Raw genomic sequence first — 21,177 nt, 5'->3', positions numbered from 1 at the left:
TTTGAATACCCTTAGTGTTGGCGAGTCCACTACTAAAAAGAGGTATTTTTGATGAAAAAGAATAGGAAATGAATATCAAGTGCCGAACAGTTGTGCAAGCTCCTTCTTTATTGCAAGCAATAAACTTAAAAATTTTTTTTTAGAGTACCCAATTCTTTTTTTTTCAATTAAGGGGCAATTTAGTGTGGCCAATTCACCTACCCTGTACATGTTATTTTGGTTTGTGGGGGTGAGACCCAAGCAGACACGGGGATAATGTGCAATCTCCACATGGGCAGAGACCCGAGGCCAGGATCAAACCCGGGTCCTTGGCGGCCTGAGGCAGCAGTGCTAACCACTGCACCACCGTGCCCCCCCCCCCCCCCGCAATCATCCTTAATATCGTGCAAAATGGAACAATCAAACAAACAATTTTTCATGAATATCGTGGCGAAGATCAAGCGTCAGATCGAGCCTAAGATGAGGTGCAAAGCCTTTTCTTGTCAGCCTGGATCTTGGGTAGACCATGAATTGGCTTCAATTTGAACTGGTTTTTCACGGAAGCAATGAGATGGATTAAGGGTTTGCCCTGCCCACTCTGCGCATTGGCTCCGGAACTTGAAGGATGGGATAAAGAAACAAATATTTGGGTGTGAAACAGTAGCACAGATAATCCATGTCAATTCTCAAGTCGAGATGGAGTTATCATGTTTAAATGATTTTTGGATCAAAATATTAATCATCAGTTCTTTGCTGGTGTCTCGTATAAATTTAGTTTTAGTTGTTAACAGCTGATGTGACGCTGTGAAAAACACATGATGTAATACGGGCCACAGGGCAGTTAAGCAAAATGCAGTATACTTTGCATCTTAGTCAAACTTAGACAAGCCCATGGATTTTCCTAAATATTGTTGACATGATATTAACCCTTTTGCATCACGTTTTACTTGGAGCTGTCCTTTTCGGAGTGCCAGTTTAAAGGTTCTGCTAAACAACTTCAGTCACTATTTTGTGGGATGCAGCAAAGGAAGCCACAACCCAAGCAGTAGAACCTATAATGTCCTCAGGATCCAGCCAAGGGGAGGAGGTGGCTAGTGGTATTGTCATTGGACTGGTAATCCAGAGACCCAGGTTAATGCTCTGAGAACGTGGGTTCGAATCCCGCCACGGCAGTTGGTGAAATCTGAATTCAATAAAAATCTGGAATTACAGGATGGTCATGAAATCATTGTCAATTGTCGTAAAAAACCCATCTTGTTCGCTAAGGAAAATATTGGAGTTCTGACATACTTTAAAAGGGCATGTTGGGTGTAGAGGGATATGGGCCAAGCAAGTGGGACTAGCTTAGCGATAGAAACTGGATGGCATGGACAAGCTGGCCTGAAGGGCTTGTTTCCGTGCTGTTAACCTCTAAGTATCTTACCCACATTGTTATAAATTGTGTGGTTATTTATCAAGCATTAAATACAAGTAACTAAAGTGAAGTCACCACAGTCCCAGATGACCAAAGGCTGCTTTCCCCTTTGAAGGAGATGGTGGTGGTTTAACCCGAGGGTCGTCACACTTCAGGCTTGAGGTTATTCACAAAGGTTGAGAGTGCCCTTTGTGAATATCCTCAGCCCGTGCGGGGATTGAACCCGCGCTGCAGGCCTCGCTCTGCATCATGAACCAGCTGTCCAGCCAACTGAGCTAAACAGGCTCCCATGAGCAAAACCGGCCTCCAGACCAAAATGCAGGCAAAGACATGTTTCTCAAATAGCAAGCCAGTGAAAGGTTTTCCATTTAGTAGCTTCAGTGCTGCACCATAAAATAGTGCTATAAATTATAGCGATTACAGACATTGCATGAATTGAGCTTAAAATACGAGGGCCATATTTTCCCCTTTGCTGATTCTTGTGGGCATGAATAAAGAACAGTTGGAGAAAGTGCCAGTGTTCTGAGTGTTGCCCTCATTCAAAAGTGATTTGGGGAAAATTAACAAAAAAGAAGGGATGGAGGCAATAAAAGCTGCTCTTTTCCTGTTAAAAAGTCAATCAGGAGCAATTGATGCAGAATTACATGGCGATCGGGTAAAGCAGACAACACACATGGGGTCGGATTTTCCCGTTTCAGACGGAAATCAGATCCTGGCTCGTTTCTCGCCTCCGCTGCCAGCCTGCCGGGAAGTGGGATTTTCATAGGATGGGGGGTCTTAGTGACCCTAAAGACAACTCTGCTCCTGGAGTAGTGGGGGGAATTGGGGTTGGCCACACACTGGCCTGAAATGGCAGCCATTGCTTGTCTGTGCCTGGTCTTAATAAAAAAAAGAGAGGTTCTTCATCTTCTGAGTAGCCAGGGAACATGGAGAGCTAAGGTCAGGATAGGTTTGTTCTGAACATTTCATTGCTGCTCGGTAGTTTTTAATTCTGTCCCAAGTTGCACACTTTTTCCATCCAATATGACAACTGTTTCAACGCTGCCAGACTGGAGCTGGTCAACGTCAGAGAGAGCCGAACAACTTCCTGTCCCGATGGAAATCCCGGCAACTCTGAAGGCGTGCTCTCGGCTTCACTTTCTCCCCACTGTCCCTGGGGAAGTCTGCTCCGGGTATTACTTAGCTAAATGAACGGGAAGATTTGGAGGCAGCACCACAGTGCTGAAAGAAATGTCTGCCCCTCAAAGTGGAAACTATCTCCTTATCCAAATCCTGTCCATTCATCTGGTTTCTGCAGCTCCACACTCTGAATGCTAGTTCCACGACAGGGCAATGACCACCCAACATTTGGACCACAGGGGTGGAAATGTTTAGTTTATTAAGATGCATTTGTATAGCGCCTTTAACTTTGAGCACTGAAGGTGGCACTGAAGCATTCGAGACATTGCGTTAGGGCACGGAGGTTGGTCTGAGAAATGAGCAATGAGCAGGTTTTCAATGATATAAAACATATAGGTCTGGGGGGAGGGTTCAGAGGAATCGGACCATGACAGTGACAGGGTCTGCTATCTAAGATGAAATATTGGATGTGAGGAACCCCAATGAGAGGAGATATGAGGGAATGTAAAACAACAAGGTTGCAAAGAACATGTAGAACAAGACAGTGGAGGAGTTTCATAGAATTTACAGATCATAGAATTTACAGTGCAGAAGGAAGCCATTCGGCCCATCGAGTCTGCACAAGCTCTTGGAAAGAGCACCCTACCCAAGGTCAACACCTCCACCCTATCCCCATAACCCAGTAACCCCACCCACACTAAGGGCAATTTTGGACACTAAGGGCAATTTATCATGGCCAATCCACCTAACCTGCACATCTTTGGACTGTGGGAGGAAACCGGAGCACCCGGAGGAAACCCACGCACACACGGGGAGGATGTGCAGACACCGCACAGACAGTGATCCAAGCCGGAATCGAAACTTGGGACCGTGGAGCTGTGAAGCAATTGTGCTATCCACAATGCTACCGTGCTGCCCTATTTTGGAGATAGGGACTTCGTGTTGGTCAAAAGGAAGGCAGTGATAGGTATGTGGCACTTGATGTGGGAGAGGATGAAGGCACCGACTTCTCAACCTTTCCCCTCGCCTGAGGTGTGGTGATCCTCAGGTTAAACCATCACCAACAAAATGTCACATCTCAAAGTTTGCAGATGAGACCAAATTAGGTGGGAGGGTGAATTGTGACGAGGATGCAGGGGTTCCACAGCAAGATCTGGACAGGTTGGGCGAGTGGGCAAACCAATGGCAGATGAAGTATAATTTGGATAAGTGAGGTTATTCATTTTGGAAGCAAAAACAGGAAGGCAGATTACTACCTGAATGGTTGTAAATTGGGAGAGGGGAGTGTGCAGTAGGACCTGGGTGTCCTTGTGCACCATTCACTGAAGGTAAGCATGCAGGTGCAGCAGGTGGTAAAGAAGGTTAATGGTATATTGGCCTTCATTGCGAGAGGTTTTGAGTATAGAAGCAGAGATGTGTTGCTGCAATTGCACAGGGCCTTGGTGAGGCCACACCTGGAGTATTGTGTGCAGTTTTGGTCTCCTTATCTGAGGAAGGATGTTTTTGCTCTCGAGAGAGTGCAGCGAAGGTTTACCAAACTGATTCCAGGGATGGCGGGACTGTCATATGAGGAGGGATTGACTAGGTTGGGATTGTTGGTCAGAAGATTGAGGGGTGGATCTCATAGGGACTTATAGAATTTTAATGGCACTCGACAGGGTAGATGCAGGGAAGATGTTGCCAATGATGGGTGTGTCCAGAACCAGGGGCGGGATTCTCCGACTCCCTGCCGGGTCGGGGAATCGCCAGGGGCAGGCGTGAATCCCGCCCCCGCCGTGTCCCGAAGTCTCTGCCACCAGAGATTCGGCGGGGGCTGGAATCACGCCGGTTGGCGGGCCCACCCCCGCCGATTCTCCGGCCCGCGATGGGCCGAAGTCCCGCTGCTGGAATGCCAGTCCCGCCAGCGTGGATCAAACCACCTTTTGAACGGCGGGACAAGGCGGAGCAGGCGGGCTCCGGGGTCCTGGATGGGTGGGGCGCGGGGCGACCTGGCCCCGGGGGGTTCCCCCACGGTGGCCTGGCCCGCGATCGGGGCCCACCAATTCGTTGCCCGGCGAAGACCTTTCGGGCCCCGGCTGGCGTGGCGCCAAAGGCCTTTCCCACCAGCCGGTGGAGCGGAAACCGCTCCGGCGCGGGCCTAGCCCCTCAAGGGTTAGGCTATTGAGTTGGATGATCAGCCATGATCGTGATGAATGGCGGAGCAGGCCCGAAGGGCCAAAAGGCCTCCTCCTGCTCCTATCTTCTATGTATCTATGGAAGCCAGTTCTTGTTGCAAGTGATAAAGGATGACACCTTTGTGCAGCGTTTACTTCAATTCTCCGTTCCCGCTGCAGTGAATGGAGATTTGGCTCAGTGCCAAATTCTCCGTCGTTGCTGGCAGCGGGAGCAAGAATGGACTCGCAACGGAGAACCCCGCCCAATTCAAATTCCTTTTTGCCTTTGTAATCAATAAAATCAAACTTTGAATTTAAGCAGAGAATAGGAGTAAGATGTTGTGGGTGCATTGTTTTTCCTAGCTATCCGAGTGTATTGGCATTTCCCAGTCATTGGGTCACCTTATATCATAAGCCGACCTACAGCATTATACGTAAGGGTTTTGAACAACTACCGCTTTAATTCGATTTTAATGGATAAGTTGCTGTTAAGGGTCTTCAAGTTATTGCTTTTTGTTCTTAAGGAAGCTCTTTCCTGCCTGTGTAGAGGAGGCAGGATTCCTTATTTTGATCCTCGGAGAAATGCTAAGGAGATTACAGCAATCGACATTTAAGGATACTCTACCAAACTAAATTAGAATGAATATATAACATATCTGTAACAAGATCTATTGGGGCACTTAGTGTTTTTTGCCTTCTTGTAGTGGTGTGAGTATATCAAAATACTAATTTAACAGTTATCTATCTTACTGGTGTGCTACATTATCTTCCATATGTGAGAGTGGGGGATCTTTTTAAACAATTCAAAGTAAGTGGGTCACTGATATTAGGGGAGACCACATATTAAATTGATTGATGTTACAGCTGCTCAAAATCAAGACATCCAGGCAGCATTTGACTGACGTGACACATCAATGAGCCCGAATAAAATTGCAGCCAATAGAAATCGGGGAAAGCTCCCCACTGGGTGGAGTCACAACTAGGATGAAGGAAAGGTGGTTGTGGTTGTTGGAGACCAGTTATTTCAGTATCAGGACATCATTGCAGTGGCATGTCAAGAGTTTGATGGAGTACTTTCCACTTACCCGGATGAGTGCAGCTCCAGTAACACTGAAGCAACTCAACACCATCCAGGACAAAGCAACCTCCTGGCTTGGCACCCCGTACTACGTTAACCATTCACTCTCTTCACCTCCAATGCACTGTGGCTGTAGTGTGTACCATCTACAAGATGCACTTCAGCATGCCATCAAGATTTCTCCTGCAGCACATTGCAAACCCACAACTACTACCACCTAGAAGAAGCGAATGGGGTTGACTAGGCTGGATGTGTCACGCCTGGCGCCCAGGTCAGTAGTGGTGGTTTGTCCATTCTTTTTCATTCTCATTTGAATTCTTTGTCGTGGTTTGACATGACGGAGTTAACCACATGGTAATGGGTTCAGTTTACTGGATTTACTGCCCATTTCACAATTTATCATGCTGGGACCTGAATACTTGCTCAATGTATCCTTCAAGATGTGTGCATGACAACCACCTGCCTATTTTGAAGAACCTGCCATACATGGTAAACAGATGGTAGAAGGAAGGTCGCTATTGCTTATCTGGTGTGCTAGCCCAGTAGCTGGATTCCAATGGACGATTTCAAACTTTTCAAGCTACTTTGAGCGAGGGCATGCATCAGATTTGGCGCTGTGGCTTAGTTGGTTAAAGCGCCTGTCTAGTAAATAGGAGATCCTGAGTTCAGATCTCAGCAGTGTCTTCCTTTCTTCCTGGGCGGCATGGTAGCACAGTTGCTTCAAAGCACCAGGGTCCCAGGTTCAATTCCAGTCCGTGTGGAGTCTGCACATGTCTGCGTGGGTTTCCTCCGGTCTCCAGCCACAAGGCCCGCAAGACGTGCTGTTGGGTGAATTGGACATTCTGAATTCTCCCTCCGTGCACCCGAACAGGCACCGGAATGTGGCGACTAGGGGCTTTTCACAGTAACTTCATTGTAGTGTTAATGTAAGCCTACTTGTGCCAATAAAAATTATTATTATTAGATATCACATTGTTCCAAATCCGATACAGTTGCATACAGTTGATGCAATAACCCTGGGCAGCACAATGGCATAGTAGTTAGCGCTGCTGCCTCACAGTGCCAGGGGCCCGGGGTCGATTCTGACCTTGGGTAACCGTCTGTGTGGAGTTTGAACGTTCTCCCCGTGTCTGCGTGGGTTTCCTCCGGGTGCTCCGGTTTCCTCCCACAGTCCAAAGATGTGCAGATTAAATGGATTGGCCGTGATAAATTGCCCTTTAGTGTCCAGAGGTTAGCTGGGGTTATGGGGTTGCAGGGATGGGCTGAGAAGTGAGCCTAGGTAGGGCGCTCTTTCGGAGGATTGGTGCAAAGTCGATGGGCTGAATGGCCTCTTTCTGCACTGTAGCGATTCTATCACGTGCCATTCTTTGTTTCTGTTATGGTTTATGTTTCGTAGTGGGGTAATCTAATTTATTTTCAATGTTATTGGACTTTCAAAAGGCGTTCAATACAAATACCACACGAACAGAAGTGTCAGAAAAGTTGTAGCTCATGAAGAAGGTTCAGAGCTTCCGTGAGGCGCCGGCCTCCACGTTGTTGGAAGAGTTATTGATGGCAGGAGGAATGGAGAAGGGGGTGGTGTCAGCGATCTATCGGAGGTTTCTGGGGGAGGATAAGGTATCCTTGGAGGGGGTGGGATTAAAGCCAAGTGAGAGAAAGATTTAGGGGAGGTTATGCGCGAGGCTGGGGCCGAAACAGCTGAAGGTCGTGTATAGGGCGCACCTCACGAGGGTGAGGATGAGCTAACTCTTTGAGGGGGTGGAGGATGTATGTGAGCGCTGTGGGAGGAGTCCCGCAAACCATGTTTACATGTTGTGATCCTGCCCGAAGCCGGAGGAATATTGGAGGGAGGTTTTTAAGATCATCTCGGGGGTGTTACATGTGAATTTGGAACCAGGGCCCATAGAAGCCATTTTCGGGGTGTCGGACCAGCCCGGGCTGCAGCCAGGTGCTTGGACAGATGTTTTAGCTTTTGCCTCACTGATTGCCCGGAGGTGGGTCCTGCTGGAATGGAAGTCAGTCTCTCCACCCAATTCCCTGGCGTGGCAGGGAGACCTGCTGGAGCTTTTGACGCTCAAGAAGGTGAAGTTTGAGTTGAGGGGTGGATGGAAGGGTTCTACATTTCATGGGCATTGTTTATTATGCCCTTTCAAGAATTGGAAGCCACTGAACATTGGGGGGGGGGGGTTGAGCATATTGTTTATGGGATGACCATTGATTCCCTTTAGGTCTTTTAATTTTGTTATATTTGGATTGTATGGGTGATGTTTGGGTTTGCATGTTGAAGGGGATGCTGGTTGGGGGATTGATACTGTGTTTGTCGTTGTTGGCTATCTTTTGTTGTGTATTTGGTGAAAATGTGGAAACTGAGGAGAATAAAATAAAAAGTTATCGCTCGTGGAACGAAAGGGGCAATAACAATGTGGATAGAAAATTGGCGCAATTACAGGAAGATGAGAGCAATGGTCAATGGATATTATTCGGATATTATTTGGAGCAAGGTTTGGAGTGGAGTTGATACTGGGGGTTGGTATTGGGTCTCTTGCTTTTCCTGATACATATTAATGATCTAGATCTTGGTGTGGAGGGGTCAATTTCAAAGTTTGCAGATGGTGCAAATCCTGAAATATTGTAAACTATGAGGAGGCAGTGGAGAACCTCAAAAGGACATAGACAAGTTGGTGGAGTGGGCAGATCAGTGGCAGATGAAGTTCAATGAGGAGAAGTGTGAGGTGATGCATTTTGGTAGGAAGCGCATGGACAGACAATATAAATTAAGGGGTACAATTCTTAAGGGGTTGCAAGAGCAGAGGGACCTGGGTGTATACGTGCATGGATCATTGAAGGTGGCAAGACAGGTGGAGAGAGAAGTTAATAAAGCCTATAGTGTTGTGGGCATTATTATTGGGGCACAGAGGGCAAGAGCGAGTAGGTTATGCTGAACTTATACAAGACACTAGTAAGGCCTCAGCTGGAGTACTGTGTACAGTTCTGGGTGCCACACTATAGGAACAATGTGAATGCATTGGAGAGGGTGCAGAAGAAATTTGCAAGGATGGTTCCAGGGATGAGAAACTTCAGTTATGGCTAGATTGGACAGAAGAAGGCTAAGTGGAGATTTGATAGAGATGCTCAACATTACGATGAGGCTGAAGACAGTAGGTAGAGGGAAACTGTCCCCACTTGTATAAAGATCAAGAACAAGGCTACAGACCAAGGCTAAGGACCAAGTGCTGGAAAATGGAATTGCCGACACAGACATGATGGACAGAAGAGCCTCTTTCCGTGCTGTAAAACTCTGACGGCACAGATTTAAAGTGATTTGCAAAAACAGCAAATGTGATGTGAGAACTTCTTTTTCACACATTGAACGGTTTGTGTTTGGAATGTACAGCCTGAAAGTGTGGTGGATGCCCGATCAATTGAGGCATTCAAGAGGACATTAGATGATTACTTGAATAGAAACAATGTGCAGTGGAACGGGGAAAAGGCAGGTGGGGTGATGGCACAAAGCTAGAATGCTCATTTGGAGAACCTGTGCAGATACAATGGGCTGAATGGCCACCTTCTGTGCCATACCAATTCTGTGATTTTATCATTGCTCCTCATTGATTCCATACCCAGATCTGGCTTTTCTTGTATGACAGGTTTTTCATGCGTATCTTTCTACATTTCCCACGCGTAGTCTGTCATGGGCATGAACACTGAGCAAAGCCCATAGCATTAAATTAAACTGTTACTGTACTATTCAGGTTTAAACGGGAATGCTTCCTCTCTTTGACTGTGCTCCAAAACTTGCTGTTTGTAGCTGTTTTCCTCTCTGTGTTCCTTCTCTCTTTCAATCCTCCCTTCTTTTACCATCCTCGTTACTTTCTGCCTCTTTCTCGTCCTTGCTCCCAAAATCAAATTTGTTGCTGATCAAATTCTGAGTTCAGAGGGCAGCTTAATGACCACACATGGAATACTGTGTTCAGTTCTGGTTACCCTCTTATAGGAAGGATATTGTGAAACTAGAAAGAGTGCAGAAGAGATTTACGAGGATGCTACCAGGACTTGATGGTTTGTGTTATAAGGAGAGGCTGGATAGAATGGGACTTTTTTCCCTGGAGCATAGGGGATTTAGGGGTGAACTTATAGAGGTCTATAAAATAATGAGCATAGATAAGGTAGATAGTCAAGATCTTTTCCCAAAAGTAGAGGAGTCTAGAACTGGAGGGCATAGGTTTAAGGTGAGACTGGAGAGATACAAAAGAGACCAGAGGGGATAGTTCTTCCCACAGAGGGTGGTGAGCATCTGGAGCAGGCTGCCAGAGGCAGTGGTAGAGGCGGGTATGATTTTGTATTTTAAAAAGCAGTTAGACAATTACATGGGGAGGGTGGATATAGGGGGATATGGGTCTAGAGGGATATGAACTTAGTGATAGGAACTGTGCGGCATGGACAAGCTGGGCCAAAGGGCCTGTTTCCATGCTGTAAACATCTATGACTCTATGATGACATTTGCAGGGGAGATAGAAGTTGCCATGTCTTGGAATAATGTCAGTGCCTTATTGTGCACCTGCCTGGTGTTGGTTGGCACATTCTGTCCCATTCGGTTATTGTAATTGTACATAACTTCAATCTACCACTTTGCATAACAATAAGCACTGAATAAATTATTTGTGAATGAAAGAGAGCAAATTGTTGGTTAGAAACTCACGAAAACCACAGGAAGGGGACGAAGGCAGGAGAACTGAATGAGGACAGCCACTTACTGGTGTGAAAGTTGCGAGGGTATCTGTCACAATTTAAGTTATCAGCTTGCAGAAGTGACAAAGACACAACCAAAGATATGCCATTCACTCACGCCTAATGAACGTCTCAAATTGTTTCCTATCTGGGTTACTGTTTAGGGGAGGTTGCGATGAGCTTTCCTTCCATTGGTCTTGTTGAACAAAGTTGCTTTTGAAAAAGGAACACCTGTAGCTGCTTTAAGTTAACTGCCAAGGGCCATGTCCAACATAAGCCAGTTTTAACATGTTGTGAATTTGTCTGAAATCCTAGACAGGCTAATTTCCATATTTTGAGGCTATCCTACAGGGAAGTGTTGCGTCCTGGAGAAAGAAGACGACTGAGTCATTATTCAAATCAGCCAGAAAACTCAGCATCCTTTGATTGAAAAGATGCCCTTCCGTTTAAAGTGTGGCCAGTTAAAATGGAACCTGATACTGTGGAGAAAATGCCCAAATAGTGCAAACCAAACATGACGTATATTCACAAGCGCCATGAATGTTGAGCAGTGCAGGCCCAAGCATTCGGCATCATTCGGCAATATTTTGCTGTTTCTGAAATCTTAAGTGAGTAAATGTTGGAAAGTGGTTGAAGGAACGCCTTTCAGAAAGTCTGAGCTCTGAGCCTGTCAAAGGGATGGCAACATATAATCACCAACTTTGGTAAAGACTAAAGACTGCACGGGGGTATCAGTTTACACACACTATGTATGAGTTGATCAGTAACAGCGATTTGGATATGCTGTCATCACCTGACACTGAGTAACCAGAACCTAACTTTCCAAGTGTACGTAATGCTGTCTTCTCTTTATTCAAGCACCCACAGTGTGTTCAGTTGCTTCTAACATGCTGCCGTTAGTACGACATGGCAGGGTAATTAATTGGGCTCTTCTCCCATTATTAAACCAATCCAGCTTCTTTGTTGTGAGATTATATTTCCAGTGCTGTACAGGTACCGGAACTCGCATCCGGGAGGCTTGGGACCGGATGCTTTCCTGGATTTGCCGATTTTCCGGATTTTGGTAATATGATAGTGATTAAATAAAACTCTCGCTGGGCTGATTTCTCTGCCCCAGGGAGAGATGAGAGGCAGGGCAGGCCAACTTCTGCGCTGTTAACCCCAACATGGGATAAGTAAGGTCGATCCCAAAGAGCAGGGGACCAGCGTGCCGTGACCTGGATTTCAATGCCTGAATGGGATTCTAGACCCATGGACAGGTCCTTGTGGATTTTGGGGTGCTGGATAGGGGGTCCGTATCTTTGGACGGGATTTTTCAAAGCTTTGTCAGAGTGTCAGGTTCAGACTGAAAACCGGCAGGTATCTCTCCACATGCACAATCGAGTTTTCACTCCGATTCTCTAGCATCCATTGCACAGAAAATCTGGGGACGTGATTTGTGCCATCACTCTGGCGGCTCGGGGTCTGATAGAGCCGGCAACACCGTCTCCACGGAGATCGAGACGTCATCTTTAAAGGGCACCCTGATCAGCAAGAAATATAAACTCCCTCCCATTCCATCCTGTGGCCATGGAGGATCCCCATCCGCAAGCATTGTAGCGATTTTCCCCCTACCCACCACACAAGTGGCGGAGCTCCCCCCACCCCACCCACCTACCAAGCAAGTTTCAGAGCATTTCCCTCAGGACAAGTGCCCACCCATTCGTCCCACCACACATAAGGGAAACCCTCACCCAGTTGGGGATCCACAGAGGGCCTGCCCTGGCAGCGCCATCACGGTATGTCCCTCACCATCCGGGGCTATAATTACCTATGCGGCCCGGCATGGTCACCATGACTGCTTTTCGGCTAGGAATACATCACGCTGGCTGGGTGGGATAATGCGGAGAGAGTGGAAGTAACGGCATTTAGCGCTATAATGAAATTTAAATTTATGTTAAAATGTGCCATTCAAGCTTGCGCCTTTCCTGGGCGTGAACCTGATCACATTGGGGGAGGGGGGCTTGGGAAGATCTTGTTCCGACATCGCACTGACGTAAATTCCTGTTGAACCCTCTCGTGCGATTTCGCAGCCTTTACTGGATTTACGCCTGCGACTAATGCGGCCGCTGTATCTTGGCCTTTTATGCTTTGATTATAATTCAATGTACAAAAGTGACCAAAGATATTAAAAACAAACCAAGCTTTCCAGTTAAAGTGAATGAATTAACTTTTTTGCTTCAGAAATTCTCATCCTAAATGACCCAGAAAATTGGTAACAATTACTCATTTTCATCTCGGGCTATTATGGCAGAACAATAAAGAACAAAGGCAAAGCACACTTCATAAAATGACTACTTTTACCTGCCAGCTCTGCGATTCCATGCACCACAGTGGGTTCGATTACAGCAGCTCGCCTCAGTATGAATAGGAGGAACCCGTTGGGGAGAGGGTGAAGTAGTTCAGGAAGTTGTCGTTCCTGCACAAGTTGAAGTGGTCGTGTCGGCCATTGTGCCCCTGTTTTATTTGGATTTTCTATCTGCAAGTGGCTGCTTTGAGTGACATCCAGAGTAAATGCTTTTTGTCCAAATTCTTGTGAAAATGTTCATTGCCAGAGCTCCTGCAAAAAGGTTACACAGTAGAACAATTCACAATGACAAAGAATGAGAGTGGTCAATCTGTGGGGATTTTCAGCACACAACAAACACACTGTATAAATCCCCTTTCGCTTGTGGATTGAGGTCACAACGTGCGTTCATCGGAGAGGGTGGGATTGCGTCGTCTGCGATGATTAATGTGCAGTTAATGACAAACTGCATATGACTGTCTCTTTGCTTGTCAACTTTCTACTAATTGAACTGAAAGGGAGAGAGAAGTATTGTTTTCTGTGGTGGGGGGTAGAGGTTTTTAACAGAGGTGGGATGGACACTTGACAGCGAATGGGACTTCATAGAGAGTGGAGCCAGCAGCACTTTCTGCAGAGGTGGGGAGGGAAAGGCTGTGTGGTGATAGGCAGGCAACATGACCAAGGGAGCAGCCATCTGCAAGACAGTGAGTAAAACCCCCGGAGGGGGTGCTCCGATATGGCCTGGCCCGCGATCGTGCCAGCTCTCTTTAAAGAATTTACTTGTGTGGGTAAAGTTTACTCCTGTGTATCAGGAGGAGCAGGTAAAGAATCACAATTTTAAGAGGTACAGGGGCTAGTCAATCTTTAATGGTAAGAGATGAGGAGTTATGTAGTTTGGGAAGAATGTTGCCCGAAAAGGTGGTGATATGTGGAATTCAGGGTTAGAGGAGTAGCGTGCCATTATATAAGGTAAGGTTGGAAAGTCCAGTGAAGAGTGGTGAAGTGGTAGTAGGAGTAATAGAGAAACTATCTCATCAAGGAATACAAATTATCTTGGGTAATGATGTAGCTGGATCGCAGGTGGGAGTGATGTCTACTGTGGTTGATAAGCCAGTAGAAAATCGACAACTGAAGGGTTGAAGGACCAATATCCTGGGATTTTTCCGGATTGTGTAGTAACAAGGTCGCAAAGTCACAGGTTAAGACAGGAGAAATCAAAGAGTGAAGATGAGATTGAAGTGCAATTATCAGAAACGATTTTTGATTAGATGATTGAAAAAGAACAAGAACAGGTGGAGGATGTGGTGGATATTTTTATTTCAGGAAAATTGGCGGAGTTACAACAGAAAGATATAGAAATAAAACAGATGTATCAGAAAGCATATACGGAAGAGGAATCTGAGAGTATACCAGAGTGTTATTATCGTAAAAGTGATGTCTTGATGAGAAAATGAAAACTCAAGCTAAAATCCAAAAACATTTTTATTGGCCTGGACTACTTAAAGATGTAGTTAAATTTTGTCAATCATGTCACACATGTCAAGTGATAGGGAAACCTCAAGCAGTGATAAAACCAGTGCTCTTAATACCCATTCCAGCATTTGAGGAACCTTTTACAAGGGGCCTAATTGATTACGTAGGCGGGCTTCCTAAAACAAAAAGTGGGAATCAATATCTTTTCACTATAATGGATGTGTCTACTAGGTTTCCAGAGGCCATCCCATTACGTAATATTACAGCTAAAAAGATTGTGGAGGAGTCACTTAAATTCTTTACTAGATATGGACTACCCACAGAAATACAATCAGATCAAGGATCAAATTTTACCTCGAGGTTATTCAAAGAAGTTATGGATAGCTCAGGAATATCACAATTTAAATCAATTGCGTATCATCCAGAATCGCAGGGAGCTTTAGAAAGGTGGCATCAGCCATTAAAGACAAAGTTGAGGGTTTAATGTCAAGATTATCCAGAGGATTGGGATAACGGAATTCGATTCGTACTGTTTGCAATTAGGGATGCACCTAATGAGTCAACCAAATAGAGCAGGTGAATTGGCGAGACAACATTTAAAAGTTGCACAATATGTGATGAAACGGGTAGCGACAAGAAATACAAACTTTATAGTTTTGCCAGTGGAGATAAAGTTTTAGTATTGTTACCAGTGGTAGGAGAACCTTTAAAAGCTAGGTTTTGTGGACCTTATCAGATTGAAAGGAAATAAGTGAGGTGAATTATGTGGTAAAAACACCAGATAGAAGGAAGACTCGCCGAGTGTGTCATGTGAATATGCTTAAAAGGCACATTGAAAGGGAAGGAGAGAAAAAGGAGGAGGTTTTAATGATTCTAACTCAAAGTGACGAACCAAATCCAGATGACTGTGAATTTGATATACCTTAAATTAAATTGGAAAACGAGGATGTTCTTAAAAATTGGGATAAATTGCTGAGTTACCTTCCAGAGGAAAAACGGATTGACCTGAAAGAGTTATTGAAATCACATGGGCAAGTTTGTGGAGATAAATTGGGAAGTACTAAAATGGCTGTACATGATGTAGATGTGGGAAATTCTGTTTCCATCAAACAACATCCATATAGACTTAACCCTTTAAAATTGGCACAGGTTAACAAAGAGATTGAGAGTATGTTTAAAAATGACACAATTAAAGTGGGTTGCAGCCAATGGAGCTCACCCATAGGGATGGTACCTCAACCAGATGGCACCCAATGGTTGTGTGTGGACTATAGAAAGGTTAATGCAGTTATAAGAACTGACTCTTATCCTATCCCACGTTTGGGGGATTGCGTTGAGAAAGTGGGACAATCAGCTTTTATTTCCAAACTGGATTTACTTAAAGGTTACTGGCAGGTACCTTTATCCAAAAGGGCAAAGGAGATTTCAGCTTTTGTGACTCCAGATGGTATATACCAATTCAAAGTCTGCTATTTGGCATGAAAACCGCCCCAGCCACATTTCAACGGTTAACTAACAACGTTGTTTCAGGATTACCCAATTGTGCGGTATACATCGTCAATCTGGTCATTTTCAGCCAGACATGGAAAGAGCAGTTAAAACATCTAACTGAGTTATTCGATCGACTTCAGGAGGCAGGTTTGGTGATAAACCTAGCCAAAAGTGAATTTGTAAAATCCCAAGTCACTTTCCTTGGCCATACAATTGGACAGGGTCGGATGGTCACACAGGATGTGAAACCTACAGTTATTGAGGAGATTCCGATACCCTCAAGACGAAGGGAAATAATGCGATTTCTTGGCATGAGTGGATTTGATCGAACATTTGTGCAAAATCTTTGTAGCGTGGTTGCTCCACTGATGGACTTGCTGAAGAAACGTCGAAAATTTCAGTGGACAGCGGAGTTTCAACATGCATTTGACTGCCTGAAAGCTGTGATAACCAACGCTCCTGTGTTGGAGAATTACAAGGGACTCTGTGATCAGATTGAACTAAAGTATCTGCCTTTAAAGAGAAATGCCGAGGCGTGGAGAAATGGATGGATCGTGCAAGGACCTTCTTGTTCAAAGAGACTGTCAATCGAGAAGGATTTCAGTTGGAGGAAGAAGAACAAAAAAATGGACTATATTATTATACCTGTTTGCGTGTGTAGTTTTTTTAAACGATAAAGTATATTCACTGTGTGCATTTCTTAAAGGACAGTGAAAAGGTGAAAAATGAAACCATCTTGAAGTTGATGGTTTATTTTTTTTGTCTTGGGGAGAGGTGTCATGTGATAGTACCTTTAAGAAATGGATGTTTATAAATGGGTGTGTATATAAATATCTGTAGCAAGAGTACCTTTAAGAAATGGGTGTTTATTGCTGCAGTGATGTCAGGGAGAGGGTGGAGCTGGGCTCTCTGTCAACTTTTTACTTTTGTTTTAGGCTGTTTGCTGCAGGGTGTGTTTTAGTTTCGTTTTCAGAGCTGGACAGCTGCAGTCACAGCCAGAAGGTGTATTAGAGTCTCTCTCTGTAATCTAAAGACTGTAAATCGAGCCTGGTGTTTTAAAAATAATAACAGTAGTGACTTTAACCTGATGTGCTTCTGGTAAAAAGTGTTTTCAGTCTTATGGATGTTAAAAGGAAAGCTTAAAGGATTACTTAGTGGTGTATTCTTTGGGGGTTGTATTTGAATTAATGGTTACTAAGATGTTCACTGTATGTTTTGAAAAAGTTGACTTGAGTTCATTGAATAAACATTGTTTTGCTTTAAAAAATACTTTTCCATTTCTGCTGTACCAGTAGAGCGGGCCATGTACTCCCCATACCACAATCTATTAAAAGTTGTGGGTCAGGTGAACACCCATGATACACTTTGGGGTTCTCTAAACCCTGGCCCATAACAAATGTAGGCTTTTAATTTAAAAAAAACCCCATCCAGATACAAACAATTGTGATGTAAAAGTGAGTTCTCCTTAAAACAGAGATGAGAAGCTTAATGGGTTCAGATGACATAGGGTGACCCTGTGAGCGTCTTAATTGGTGCTGGGCTAAAGTCTCTCCATTAGGATGAGTCACAACGTGCTATAAAAACATTGGCCCTGAGTTGTTCCAGGGGGAGAGCAAGACTGCAAGCCCTTATTCTGAATTCCTCGGATGTGAAACTATTTCTTGCTTGCTCTCGAATGTGTAAAAAAAATAATCAATTTATGGATCAGTCCTGACTGGCATTCAGATTCAGGAGTTGTCCAGTCACAGGATCAAAAACAGGTTTCGGAAAAAGACTGAGCCTCCAAGCATGTTGGGGCTTGCATTTTGGTAGGTGTGCCGGACTCATGTACTCAATACAAGCCGTTTTGTTTGAGTTACAGTGAGGATATCTTGAGCTAGTCATTCTTTAACATAAATGATTGAATTTTGATCCTTTCTGGTTTGTCGCTGGGATTGTTGCAATTTTTATAATACAACCATTAAACAATGAAAGAGCCGATGGGCTGGAGTTTTGTTGCCAGATAATTACTGAATAAAAGTTCCCATAAGGCACGCTGAAAAGATCTATGCCCGTGTTCCTGGTTTTATCTTTAATTTAAGGCCACAATGCTACAATGAAGTGCAACGACCTTGTGCTGCCAGTGACATACCTGATGTAACAACCTCTCCAGAGCTGCCTCGGGCGGTCAGCTTGGTGGTGGAGAGTGGGGTAAGGGTGGTGGGGTGGGGAGTGATTCTGTTTTTGGAGTGACTCGACCCCAAAGTGTCCCGCGAAAGGAACGGTTGACCTTCCTGCTCCTTATTCATGGGATGTGGGTGTCATTGGTAAAGTCTGCATTCATTGCCCATTCTTACTTGCCCTTGAGAAGGTCATGGAGACATGCCTTCTTGCACAACTGCATTGTGTGCCAGGGAGGCACGCCCATAGATCTCTTAGTGAGAGAGTTCCAGAATTCTGACTCGTTTGAGGAAGGAACGGTGATGACACGATAAGTCAGGATGGTGCGTGACTCGTCAGAGGCAATTTAATTTTCTCGGCACTTGTGTTCTGAAAGATTGGTTACCTATTCCCAGTTCAGGGAGACTCTTTCGGAATGTGGGTTGTAAGTGAACAAAGAACAAAGAAATGTACAGCACAGGAACAGGCCCTTCGGCCCTCCAAGCCCATGCCGACCATGCTGCTCGACTAAACTACAATCTTCTACACTTCCTGGGTCCGTATCCCTCTATTCCCATCCTATTCATGTATTTGTCAAGATGCTCCTTAAATGTCACTATCGTCCCTGCTTCCACCACCTCCTCTGGCAGCGAGTTCCAGGCACCTCCAAGTGCTGCATCTCCAGACTGGAACTTGTGGTTTCCTGTGTTGAGCAACTCCAGAGCTCCCTTCAGACTCACTCCAAGACCGAGCCCTTGCTGCTTACTGTCCGGCAGCTTGGGAAAGCACTGGCATGACCTTCAAAATCGGTCACTGAAGGGACCGACCCTCCTTCTAATGGCCCCACAATCAGATCACTCGGTCAAAACAATGAAGATATTTCTATTGAGGTTCATTTTTTTTTTTGTAAAAAGGTGTGTGCACTTTGAACAAAATGTATTTCTCATGGCACCTGTTTCCCTTTATCTACCCTACAGGCGCACATTCTATAATGGCCACTATATCTTTCGAGAGGCCCAAAATGGGATTTGCGCCAGTGAGACTTTGGTTTGGGATCTTCCCTGCCCCCCACCCCACCCCTCCCCTCCGATTCTGCGATCAGGTTGACACCCAGGAAGGGTGTGAGCCTAATAATTTAAAATCAGTTATCTAATCAGAAATCATCTAATTAAAGGGCTTGACACCGCTACTCTCTGTAAGATCCTACCCAGCCGGCGTGAATCACTACTGATGACCACGCCAGGGGGTGCACAGGCAAGTGTGACCTCTGGCCAGCGCCCTGATCATGCCATTTTGGCATTGCGCCAACACCTCAGAGGGCTGATGCCTCTGAAGGGAATAGGCCTGATACTTGCGTTGGGAATGGAGGGACGGGAAGTGCCCAGGTACTGATATGGTGGGTGTGGGTCACTCCACTGCTTGTGTGGAGGGTGCTCCTCTGTGTCCGTGGAGGGTGGAGGGGGGGGGGGGTTGGAGGATGTTTATCTTTATTGTAAATTGGGAGATCCTTTAAAGACGGTGCCCCAATCTCTGTGGAGTCTGTCTTGCCGTCTCTATCGGGCCCCCTCCCGCCAGAGTGAGTGTGCAAACCATGCCCCCCCAGATTCTGTGTGCCCTGAGTGCCAGAAATTCCGGAGTGCAATCTTGGCTGTGCAACTGGAGAGATTCCCACCGGTATTCAATCCGAACCTGGCTGGCACCGTGCCAGATATTGGGAAAATTCCACCCTTGAGTTTGACAGCACAAAAAGGGGCCCTTCAGTCCATTGTGTCAGTACTGACCATCAAGCACCTATCTACTCTAATCCTATTTGCCAGCACTTGGTCCATATCCTTGTATGCTATGACGCTTCAAGCGCTCATCTAAATGCTTCTGAAATGCTGTGAGGGTTCCTGCCTCCACCGCCCTTTCAGACAGCGAGTTCCAGATCCCCACCACCCTCTGGGTGAACAGGTTTCACCTCAAATCCCCTCTCAACCACCCATCCATTATCATAAATCTAAGGCCCTTGGTCATTGACCCCTCTGCGAAGGGCAAAGGTTTCTCCCTGTCGACCCTATCTAATTCTGTACACCTCGACCAGGCCCCCCATCAGCCTGCTCTGCTCTGAGGAAAACAAACCTTCTGCAGCAAGCGAAGCGACTGCCCCTTTCCCTTTGTGGCTGAGGAAGAGCAACTCCCGCAGTGTCAGACAGATTTCTCCACAGCTTTTGGCCACGGTACCTTCCTCAGGACAAGGCAGCATGAATGGATGGAAATAGGCATTCATTTCACCAAAAATCTGCCAATCAGTTTCCCAGTGGAACCAAGCAAGGCTGGAGGAGGAAGCTTCGCTTGAAGGATCCTTCAAAGCCTTTCCCATGGAGGGGAAGAGATTGCACTTGCTCACATTTGGAAAACAAGGAGCAACCTCAGGGGGTGAGGACCGGTACTCCCAACTCACATCCCCCTTTTAAAAAACTGATGTGGGTGTTTCTGGCAAGCGTGGCAATTATTGCTGATCACCAGTTGCCATCGGGAATGTTGAGGTGGGTCTCCTTGGAGTGGTTTGTTTCAACTGGGTGACCGACAGGGGCCACTGAAGAGGGCAGAGTCAACCATGCTGGTGCAGGACTGCAGTCAGATATAGGCCGGTCTGGCTAAAGGATGACAGGTTTCCCTTCTGAAAGGACACTGGTGAACCTATTGCATTTGTATGACCATCTGACAGCTCTGTGGTCCATCTTACTGACCCCAGTAGTTCATCTCCAGAGTTTCACAATCAGCAATTCAAAATCTTAAACTGCTGCGGTGGGATTTGGCCTTATTCTTGGATTGCTAGTAGGCCGCTAACTCATTATTCGCTCAGCATAACCACGGCTCTACTGTCCCCGAGTGCTTTGAGAGGCAGGAGACGGAGCACTAAAATAAGTTGATAGTGATGTAAAACCTGAGGTTTCGTCAGCCGCATCCTGGCTTTGTTTTCTAGCATCGCTCTGTGTAAACTGGCTGGGCACAGTTGGAGAACAACTTGTCAATCTGTTGATTGTGCTAGTCCACCATCTGTCGCCTTCCTCCACACAGCTTAAGGAAGTCCCCAGTCAGGTCTCCTTGGAATCTACTGATAACAGCACAGTCAGCGCAGCCCCAAGTGCCACTGTAGCTGCTGCTTCACCACTGTTTTTTTGATTGATCATTGTGGAAGCCCTTTGGACTGATCACTGCCCTCCCCTTCCCCACGCTCCACCTTCTGTCACAGGTGATTTTCCCTTTTGGGTTTTCCGACCATGTTCTGCAT

General features: G+C 45.8%; 1 protein-coding gene and 1 non-coding gene across 7 annotated transcripts in view; both read left to right on the top strand.

Annotated features, from left to right (window-relative positions):
- Window positions 1–21,177, top strand: part of garnl3 (GTPase activating Rap/RanGAP domain like 3) — a 617,196-nt gene that overhangs the window by 80,809 nt on the left and 515,210 nt on the right. The gene's annotated exons all lie outside the window — the stretch shown is intronic.
- On the top strand, window positions 6,354–6,427 carry trnat-agu (transfer RNA threonine (anticodon AGU)). The gene has a single exon. It is a non-coding gene; the product is annotated as a tRNA-Thr (tRNA).

Source organism: Scyliorhinus torazame, chromosome 22 (genome assembly GCF_047496885.1).
Source record: "Scyliorhinus torazame isolate Kashiwa2021f chromosome 22, sScyTor2.1, whole genome shotgun sequence".
Lineage (NCBI taxonomy): Eukaryota > Metazoa > Chordata > Chondrichthyes > Carcharhiniformes > Scyliorhinidae > Scyliorhinus > Scyliorhinus torazame.
The sequence above is the reverse complement of the archived record's forward strand: the minus strand, read 5'-3'. Positions and strand labels throughout refer to the sequence as shown.